The 10,879-nt window shown below is 30.2% G+C and overlaps 1 pseudogene; it reads right to left on the reverse strand.

The window, feature by feature from the left end:
- Positions 1-1,914: 1,914 nt before the first annotated feature.
- Positions 1,915-8,510, reverse strand: LOC114193264 (rust resistance kinase Lr10-like; annotated as a pseudogene).
- Positions 8,511-10,879: the final 2,369 nt, after the last annotated feature.

Below are 10,879 nucleotides of genomic sequence, written 5' to 3' on the forward strand. Positions count from 1 at the left end.
GTGTTTTACTATGGCTATCTCATCCCACATTAAGCCGAGAAATTTTAAGGAAGCTTGCAAATACCCAGAATGGATAGCTGCCATGAAAACATAATTAGAAGCTCTCCAAGCAAATAAGACTTGGTATTTGACGAAGTTACCCAAGAATAAGGTTCCCATTCATTACAAGTGGGTTTACAAAATAAAAGACAAGTCGAATGGCTCCATTGAGAGATACATGGCTCGCCTTGTAGCTGCCACACAACATTGGCATTTACACCAGCCGGATGTAGATAATGCATTCTTGCATGGAGATCTCATAGAAGAAGTCTATATGATTCTCCCTCTGGGACTTATTCTATCACAATCAAATCAGGTTTGTAAGCTAACCAAGTCCTTGTACGGCTTAAAGCAAGCTAGTCGACAATGGTTTGCCAAACTTTCTTTGTTCCTTATCTCTATTGGCTTTGTACAGTCTAAGTCTGATCATTCCCTTTTTATCAAAAATATAGATACTACTTTCACTACTTTGCTTGTGTATGTATATGATGTTATTCTTGCTGGAAATTCCTTAGCTTCCATTGAAGAAATAAAGCAGACCCTTAATAAAAGCTTCAAAATCAAAGACTTAGGAAAGCTTAAATACTTCCTTGGTTTGGAGGTTGCGTGATCAAAACATGGAATCCATCTTTGCCAGAGAAAGTACGCTTTAGATATCTTGAATGATTTTGAGATGCTTGGCAGTAAACCATGTCACACTCCTATATCGAAGAACTACAAACAATTATTCCTCACTGATGCTCCCTTGTGTGATGTTGAATCTTATAGAAGACTTATTGGGAGACTTCTATACCTCACCAACACTCAGCCTGATATTAGCTTTGCCATCCATCTCCTTAGCCAATTTGTTCAGAATCCAACCACCTATCATCATCAAGCTGCACAACACGTTTTGCGATACATTAAATCCAACCCTACACAAGGTCTCTTTTTCGCCTCTAACAGTGAGATTCAATTGAAAGGATTCAGTGATTCAGTTATATTTGCTTTTAATAAACAAATTTCACGTTTGATCCTTAAATATTTACATATTTCGTATTTGGTGTTTAATGATTAATTTTAGAAAAATAATTTTAATGACTTTAGAATTTCTGTGAGTCAAATAATGTTTGTTCACTAAAGAAGTTGAACATGTCATTGGTATATACTGTTTTAATTACTTTTTCCCTATAAATGGCCTCATTTCTTATCCTTGGGTTAATTCCTGAACATATTGTTCTTAGAGATGGGAACAAGAAAGTGTGGGTGGTAGAACGAATCACTAACAATGGCGGAGATGGACTATGTAACGGTGGAGATCTTATATATATTAGAAGAGCTATGAGACCCTAAGCTAATTATTATGATAAAATTTTAAATTTGTTTATAATAATAATTAGTAAAATCACTTACTACTATGGTCGAATGGTTAGTTAATCGCAGATTTGAATTCTCAATCGGATTTTTTTTTTGTCGTTTATATGTTTTGAAATATTTTTGTCGTTTATATGTTTTGAAATACAATGATGATAACTAATTTTAAAGTTTTGAAATATATATTTAATTTTTATAAAATATCAAACCTAGTATATTTTTAATAGTCAACGGAAGATATCATATACTACTATAGAAAGCATATTATTTAAAAAACATTTACATCTATTATTCAAATAACAGGTACAATAAAGGTGCAGCAGTAGAATTCTAGATATCAAAACATAATTATCATTGATTACAGAACTCCAAATATAACATTTCACCTGCTTCCCTTTTTTCTTTTCTTTTTTTTTTTCACCAATTCAATGCGAATTTTCAATCTCTTTTTTTCTGCAATCCCTCAACCTGTAATTACTTTGATGAATTTCAATCATTACCAGATGATCAATTCATTCAAAATTAAGAAATAATAGGTTTTGGAGGTATTTCCAAATCTCCAATTTCTCCTTCAAGCATTTTCACTACTTTATTTATCGAGGAATGATCGTTTGGTTTTAACTGTATACACTAAAGTGCAACTATGATCATTTTCTTTATTATTATCTTTTCCTCTTCGGTCAAATCCTTTATATCTATATCTCCCTCTTCTCCAATATGATTATATATCTAAAGGGAAAAGTAAAGTTGACTTGAGTGTTCTGCATAGAGATTTAGATTCTTCTTCTTGCTTGTCATCTCCATCAACAATATTTTGAAGCTATATACATCAGCTTTGTGGGATATTCCTCAAATATTATTGTAAAACAATTCAGGAAACATATATTCGATGGTTCCTCTTACTGTTGTCATTGTGACGATGCTATTATCTTTTTGATATAACTTTGCTAGTCCAAAGTCAGAAACCTTTGGGATGAAGTTTTCATCCAATAAAATGTTATGGGATTTGATATCAAAATGCAAAATTTGCATCTCACACCCATGATGGAGATAAGCAATTCCATGAGCCACTCCAACCGATATATTATATATTTTTTCATAGCTTAAATGTATACTTCCATCTCTTGAAAATATAAGTTTATCAAGAGATCCATTGGGCATAAATTTATATACAAGAGCGCGTTTTGTGCCACTAACACAAAATCCAATTAATGGTACTACGTTTTGGTGATGTATTCTTCCAATGATTACAACTTCGTTGATAAATCTTGTCCATTTCTTTTGGATTTGCTTAACATTTTGATTGCCACACAAAATTCGCTACACAACTTTGCTTTAAATACAGAGCCAAATCCTCCTTCACCTATCTTCTCTTTGAAATCTTTAGTCATTTTTGTAATTTCCTTGTATGAATATCGAATAGGCACCAAATGATTGTGTTCAAAATAATTTTCAATATTTTTATACATTGATGTGTGTCTTTTCCTCCATTTACGTATGAAAATCACACTTAAGAATGGTCATCCAAACAAAATTTTGTAGACCCATGCTATACCAGCAAGAGTGCCGATACCTGCAGTAAGAGTGCCGATATCTGCGAGAATATTTAACTTGAGTAGTTATATTGATGATGTAATATAATAAAGGATTTGTACAAGTAATTTTTCGTAACTTGAGTAGTTAACTTGTCATATCCATTTACACAGTAACATCAAAAGAATAGTAAATTTAATGTCTAGCATAAACAACCATTAACTCTTTCCATTTATGGCACTGTCATCTATAAATACATTTGTCAGTAACATTATTGTGCATTAAGACCTAATTCAATATGGTTGTCATTAAAACAATTTCTTTAGCTTTCATAAACATTTTATATTCAGTTTGTGTTCCTCTAACTATTTCGTTACCTGAAATTTGAAAATAATAATTTTTTTTTTTATCTTAAGGAATGAAATTTACTTTCAACGTATCCAACTTGTTGGTGTCATACGACCTTCTAGGGAAGCTTTTGTTCAACCACTATTTCTCTTGCTACTTAACCCAAAACTTTGTTCCTTCCCATATACTTGTATTAGTGTTGTTCTTATTGTTTCCTGATCTCACCTATGTATTCAATTGATCCTAAACTTTCCTTTTCCGCATCGTAGTCTTAGTTTTGTGAAAGTGCCTCCTAGCTTACACCCCATGTTTTATATCTATATATTTTCCTCTTCTGTAATATGATAAAAAATGGGAAAGTAAAGTTGACTTGAGTGTTTTGTATGGATATTTAGAATTTTCCTCTTGCTTGCCTTCTCTATCAACAATATTTTAAAGCTATAAACATCTTTATGGGATACTTCTCTAATATTATTGTAGAACAATTATGGAGCCATATATCCAATGCTTCCTCTTGCTGATGTCATTGTGATGATGCAAATGGTTGTTGGGTCAATTGTTTCATCTACTATCGAGCTACTATCAGACAAACTATTAATGTCTATAGTCTCAGGCAAGAAATGTATATACTTTGGCATGAAAGGGATATGTTGGAAGTCTCATATCGAATAGAGATTAGGTCAATTCACAATACATAAGTGGGTGTAACCTCACCTTATAAACCAATTTTATGGAGTTAAACTTAAAATCTATTTCTTAACAATTATCTATTGGATATAACTTTGCTAATCCAAAGTTATAATCCTTTGGAATAAAGTTTTGATCGAGTAAGATGTTATGGGATTTGATGTCAAAATGCAAAATTTGCATCTCACACCCATGATAGAGACAAGCAATTCCACGAGTCAATCCAACTTATATACTATATGATGTACTATATATTTTTTTCATAGCTTAAATGTATACTTCCTTCCAACTTTTGAAAATATAAGTTTATAAAGAGATTCATTGAACATGAATTCATAAATAGTAATGTCTCTCTTTGTTGCTAGTGGGTTTTTTTGGGTGGTTACGTGTGTTTCATGGTGGAAGCTTCAATTGTATTAGTGTTTTTGTGGGTCAAGTACAAATGTGTTGTATATCTTTATAGATCATCATTGCGTCATTGGGGACTGTTATGGGTGTTTCATGGTGGTCTAATTATTTTTTATAAGAAAAGTAGAAAAAGTGTACTTAAGGTGTTAAGCGTTTGATGTAAATTTACGTGCCTTGGATAGAGTTCAACCTAAGATCAACATAAAAAGTCCAAAATAACATACATAAAAGGCTTTTATTGTGTTAGTTACAACATGATAAAGTAAGTATAAGTTTGACTACGTTTATCTCTGTCTTCTAAGAAAAATTTATACCCATCTGTCTCATTCTTATTAGGTCTAAAATTTGTATCTTATCTTCAATCCCATCAAATAATAAATATATTTGTAATCACTTTTTCGCATTGTTTCAAATATTAATTAAATATTTTTTTCACGAAAAAATAAGAATCATAGTAAAAAAATAATATATTGTGTTAAATAACAATTATACATATTTGAAATTTCATGATAACTACAATATCTATTATTTAACAAATGTTAACGTGGAAAGCACCTCAAGGATTTGGGTGAACTTAGTAGACTTTAAACAAGTTGAACCATTAAATGAGAGAATGAAAATATGTGTACCAAATTAGCTCTTCAAATAAAATGAAATTGAGAACCAACAAAATAAAAGGAAAGATATATAAACGGTATTCACACAATTTAATTCTATAAAATGGAGGTCTATCTTTTTTTTTAAAAATGTAATTCATATGAAGAAAATGTGTAATTGAAGTTATAATAACAGGAGGAGAAAGTGCATTAGAAAATTTAGTGAATTTAAGACATTGAATAAGTCTTGGGAGAGAATGCAAATTTATGTAGTATAATGAAATGAGATGAATAATTAAATAAAATAATACAAATTTTTTATTTATTTATCTAATACATTAAGAATGTTTTACTAATTTAAAACATAGACAACTACCAAAATCGATATATATATATATATATATATATATATCAAATTTAAAAATATTAAATATTACTCATATTTATATTCATATCACTACTAAAAAAACTCATATTTTTTACCAATTTTGTTTTGAAAATTTTTACGTAGGAAATAATTAAAAATTGTTGTGAAAAAAAATTTGCAAGAAATTACTACCAATTTTTTTGCAAAATATTTTGTGTAAAACACTTTTTGCAACAAATTTTGTGAGAAATACTTGTAAATTTTATAATTTCGTAGAAAATAATTACCTACGAAAAAATTACCTGCCAATTAAGATCCTTAGAAAAAAGGCAGAAAAAATTATTTTCTTGCAAATTTTTTTAACAAATTTCCAAGAAAAATTCCATGTAATATGAGAACTTTTAGTAATGTATTAGTATAATATAAAAAATTTCTAAAATAAGTGAGACAAATTTAGATAAGAACAAATTTATTTTTTATCTCTAATCAAATCAGAAGAAATATTAGAAAACATACAACAACAATTTATCATATAATTATCATCATATATTACGTATGATGCACCGATATTTCAATTTGGGTCACATATCTGTGTCTGACACGTATCCGATACTTTAAAATATTTTATCGATACTTATCAATTAAGTATCAAATTTATAAAGTCGTAGTAAGTTATAAGAAAATCTTTGAATAATGACCAATTCTAGTGACAAAAATAATTAATCACTATAGTGATCAATTTAGGTACCAATTTAGGTGTCATAAAGACTAATTAGTTAAATACTACAAGAAAATTTTGCTCAAGTGAATAAACACAGTAAAAAAATATCTTATTAGTGACTAATTTTACTGACAAAAAATAATTAATCACTATAATGATTAATTTAGATATCAATTTATAAACTAGAAATTATTGATAACTAAAATATTTTCTAGATTGGTCACTATAGTGAATTGATCTCTAAATTGGTCAATAACATTAGTTACCAAGGTTTTAGTTACCAAAAAAGTTAGTTTGTAAATTTATATCTAAATTGGTCACTAATGGGACAAATTTAGAGACCAATATTTTGTTAGCTAAACCTTGCAACTAATATTAGTGATAAATTTAGAGATCAATCCACTATAGTGTCTAATTTAAAAACTATTTCAGTTACTAATAAATTTAATTTAAAAATTGATATCTAAATTGGTCGGTATAATGACTATTTATTTTTTATCCCTAAAATTGGTCAACAATATAAAAGGTTTTTTTTAGTGAAATATCATGTGAAGAATCATTTGATTTACACCGTTAACGTAAATACAATAAGGTACATGTTAAAGTAAATTTGATTTCTAAATTAAACAGATATGAATATATTTAGTTGTTGAAGCTCCTAAGTATAAGAAAGTTGTTTCTTTTATAGGCCGTAAGAAAATTGTCTTTGAAGGAGGAGCATGTATTCTCATGTGAATGTTTGCATAATGAATTTGAAGTTACATATATCATAGTTAATAAGTTATATGTAACCATAGTTCCTGCAGTAGGCCAGACAATGATAGGTTATCTGTACTAACGAATGGAGGAAGAAAATTTTGAGAAATGAGGAGAAAGTCATCTCACGTAACTAATTCTTGTTATTATTCTTAGTGCCAAACTAAAGCCTATAAATTCTTGTCTCATGATATTAAGTAGTGGTAAGATTGTGTAAGCTTTAATATATGTCTCATATATAACTAAAAGAATAGGTAAATTATGATGATAAAAATTTCTTACCTGCTGCTGTAAATTCCAGATCTGATATACCTATAAAATGAAAGAAATATAAATTTTATAACACTGTTGATCCTGATTTCTATCCAAGAAGGTTATTTGCATAATTATTTCATAAAGCTATAATGCATGAGCTTTTCTTTTACAGCAGCTTCAGTTCTGACGAATACAAAAAATAATGAATTATTACTTCTTTTTTTAATTGATTGAATAAATAGAACTAGTTTGTGTGTGATACTTGTTTTAGAATCCACTCATCCAAGTTGCAATATTGAAGCTCCTGTATAGAAGAGTCGAAATAGCAATAAGTTGATGAGAGTAGACAATTCTGGCAGGCGAGTTTTACCCAAGAAATCTCAAATCCATAGGCCAAGCTGCTGTGCATGGAAGTGTAGGAATGGTTATTGAAAGTCCTCAAAGATGTTAGAGCAACAAGCTTTATGTCACACCCAACTTCCAAGTCTGCAGCTTTCAGGTCACCACCGACAGCATATGCATAGCCCTTTGAGTCCCACTTCACGCGCTCTTCTGTTTTCACATACTTTACATTCTCTCTCACTGAGTGCTTACAATTCACAAACACTATATGCTCGAAAATCAGAGTCAGAGATTCCTCATTGTCATATGCATTTAGAACGGCTTGGTATGTATCCGTGTAATAAGGGTTATAATAAGTATCAGAGAAATTGGAGCGAGAGAGGGAGTGGAGAGGAAGGGAGGAGCAGTTATGGAGTTGAAGTGCAGGATCAACCACTCTCACTGTGTAGTTCTTGTAGTTGATTGTCTGAACATGGTATTTTGCAGAGTTCATATACAACACCGTAACATTATTCTCACAACCAACCTCATACCTTTCCTAACCACACTTCTATGGGTCGCCTTTTAATCAAAATGGATAAGTGATGTTGCTGATTTTGCCACAGGAAGAAGGGGGGACAAAGGTGTTCTTGGTCGTACTTGGTAGCTATATTGCCCGGATACGGACACGGGTTCAGAGATGACACGGACACGGATACGTAGATACGGCTAAATTGAAAAAACATAGGATACGGGACACGTCGTGTATATACATGTTAAGTTTGAAACTGTCAACTAACACATTGTCAACTAATACAAAAATGAATCAAATCTATCTATCTAATATCCAATATGCGAAAAATAGTGATAAAATAAGATTTGTTCCTTATTTTAATCATCAAAATCATGTCAAAGATAAAAAAGTATCTTTCAGATTGGACATAATGTATCCTACAAATATCGTACAAGTATCGGTGTCCGATACGTATCAGACACGAGACACGCTATTTATGAGGTCATTTATGAGACGTGTCGGAGCATCATAGTTTGGTAGCACAAATATGATGGAGAAGAAGTAGCAGTATCAGAACAATGCTCTCACTCTCCACATCGTCACCAAACTGTTTCTTATTCAAATGCAACCAAATCCAAGTTAGATACTGATATTCAAAACAACACAGACTCAACTATGTGTATAACTATGAAGGACCAGATTTTTCCTTTCACAAAACACTTTAAGACTTATGATACTTAAAAAAGGTAGACTTTCACCGTGAAACGGCGTGTCTATCTAACCTCTACAACTGACTTTAGTGAATACAAAATTTTAAATATGAAAGCAATTCCTCACATGTTTACCAAATTCCATCGCACCGTTTAATCTGCGGGTTTGAAAAACTCATAACTCAAAGTGTGTTTTACAAGAAATTGACAGTTATTTATAGGCTTAAATGATCTTAAAAAAAATAAAAATTGGTGTCAAATCAACATTGTCCGATGTCAAAATATCTTATTGTATTGTTTGATCTTGTGGCCTTGACCTTCATAATGTTAATGAAATTAACAACTCACGTATACTCATGATAGAATTATACACTTGAGTTATATAGGATAAACTAGGAGATCGTCACGACTAATTATTAATTAAGAAAAAGAAAGATCGTTAAGCATTTTTCTTATAGAAAAGTTAGCACAGAATTTCAAACCCATAAGTTATATGTTTCAAATTTGGAAGATGTTCTCTATACAGTTTATGTAGACAACAAACTTTTTATAAAAAACTTGATTCACCTTGTTGTTATTGAATTCATGTTATTCACAAGACAATTTATAAACTTATATTTTTTTACCGTTGTACTCAATCTACTAACACATTTACTACCCACAACGGCCAAATCATTAACTACTATAAAGATTCCAACAGCTAATTCATTTGAGTTTATTCTAAACCTAACAAAATTTTCCTACAAACGTAAATGTTTCTCTTATCCTTCTTCTTGCTTGTAACTATGCATTGTCTCTAACTTCTTTTTCAATTCTCTGTTGCAAATCACCTTTTGCAAGCTCTAACATTTGAATAAGAGATTTGTCTCCGCACATGAGTTGTATGGATGCACCACTAAGCTTTCGAAATGCCTCACCGAGCTATTTGAGTTATTTACATGCTCCATTAAGCTACCTGGGCTCCATTGAGCTATCCGGGTTGTTCACCTACTCCATTGAGTTATCCAAGCACTCCAATGCTCCATTGACCTAGTTGAGTTATGTAGAAGCCCGCACCAAGCTAATCGAGCTGGCCTCATGCTCCACCAAGCTAACATAGACTTCCTTTTAACTCTCAGAGGAATGCCAAAACAGGTTGAGCCAAACGGACAGACCCGTCAACCCGTCGAGAAAAAGGTGGACTAGGTTAGGATATTCAACCCGTCAGCCCATATCAACCCGGTTTGTCTGCCATGTTTAGTCCGTTGAGTTGCAAGACTATCTAACCCATAACCAATAAGTGATAGATAAAATGGGTTAACTAGTGTGTGACCCGTAACATTTATGCTCCCTTGAGAATTTTTCACCCAACCTTCAAACCTACATCACTTACCCCCACAAAGCCGAACACAATACACCCCCCCCCCCTTCAAACCTGCATCACTTACGCCTAGGGCTGGGCATAATTTACTAAACTATACTAAACTATAGTTAATTGTACTATATTAAACTAAAATATACTAAACTATTCATAATAATAATTGAACGGTATTATAAAATAGTTCAGTTTTAAGAAACTAAACTAATGTTAAGTTAACTAAGTTAACTATTAAACTATAGTAAATTGAAAGAGCAAAAGACCTCAAATAAAATATTGGTATTAAGATAAGAATTGGATTTATGTATTTTGTGTCTTACGTTCTATTTTTTCTCTTTCATATTGAAATATTTATTTTATTTTGTCTTAATTTTTTTTTACTCTTTCTTTGAGAAAAATATAAAATATTTATAATTAATTTATTAAAAAAAATTATAAATTAACTCAAGATCTTATTTTATTTTGAATGAATTTTACTATGTAATGTTATTTTTATGTTATGATTTTACAGAATTTATTTTTAAAAATTAAATTTTGTGACTGCTAACATTTTTATAATTTTTTATTTATATTCTTAAATATTGAAATTAGTATAATAAATATAAATATTGATAATAACGTATTTTTTATTTTAAAATATTATGTAATATTATTTTTTAGTTTTAAAATATTTATTATGTGGCGTCAACTTTTTTAAAGAGAATTTATTTTAAAAAGTTCTTAAAAAATATAAAAAGTTATTGATTCTTTGCTTCGCGAAATATATTTTAGAACTTCATAAAATTCCTAGAACATTTTTCACACAAATATTAATGAATACAAATGTTAAAAAAAATATTAATTTTGAAAATTTTCTAAAATAAATCCTTTAAAAAATTTGACGCAACATAATAAACATTGTAAAACTAAAAAGT

Source organism: Vigna unguiculata, chromosome 8 (assembly GCF_037176805.1).
Source record: "Vigna unguiculata cultivar grain cowpea cultivar isolate G323 ecotype 2 chromosome 8, ASM3717680v1, whole genome shotgun sequence".
Taxonomy (NCBI): domain Eukaryota; kingdom Viridiplantae; phylum Streptophyta; class Magnoliopsida; order Fabales; family Fabaceae; genus Vigna; species Vigna unguiculata.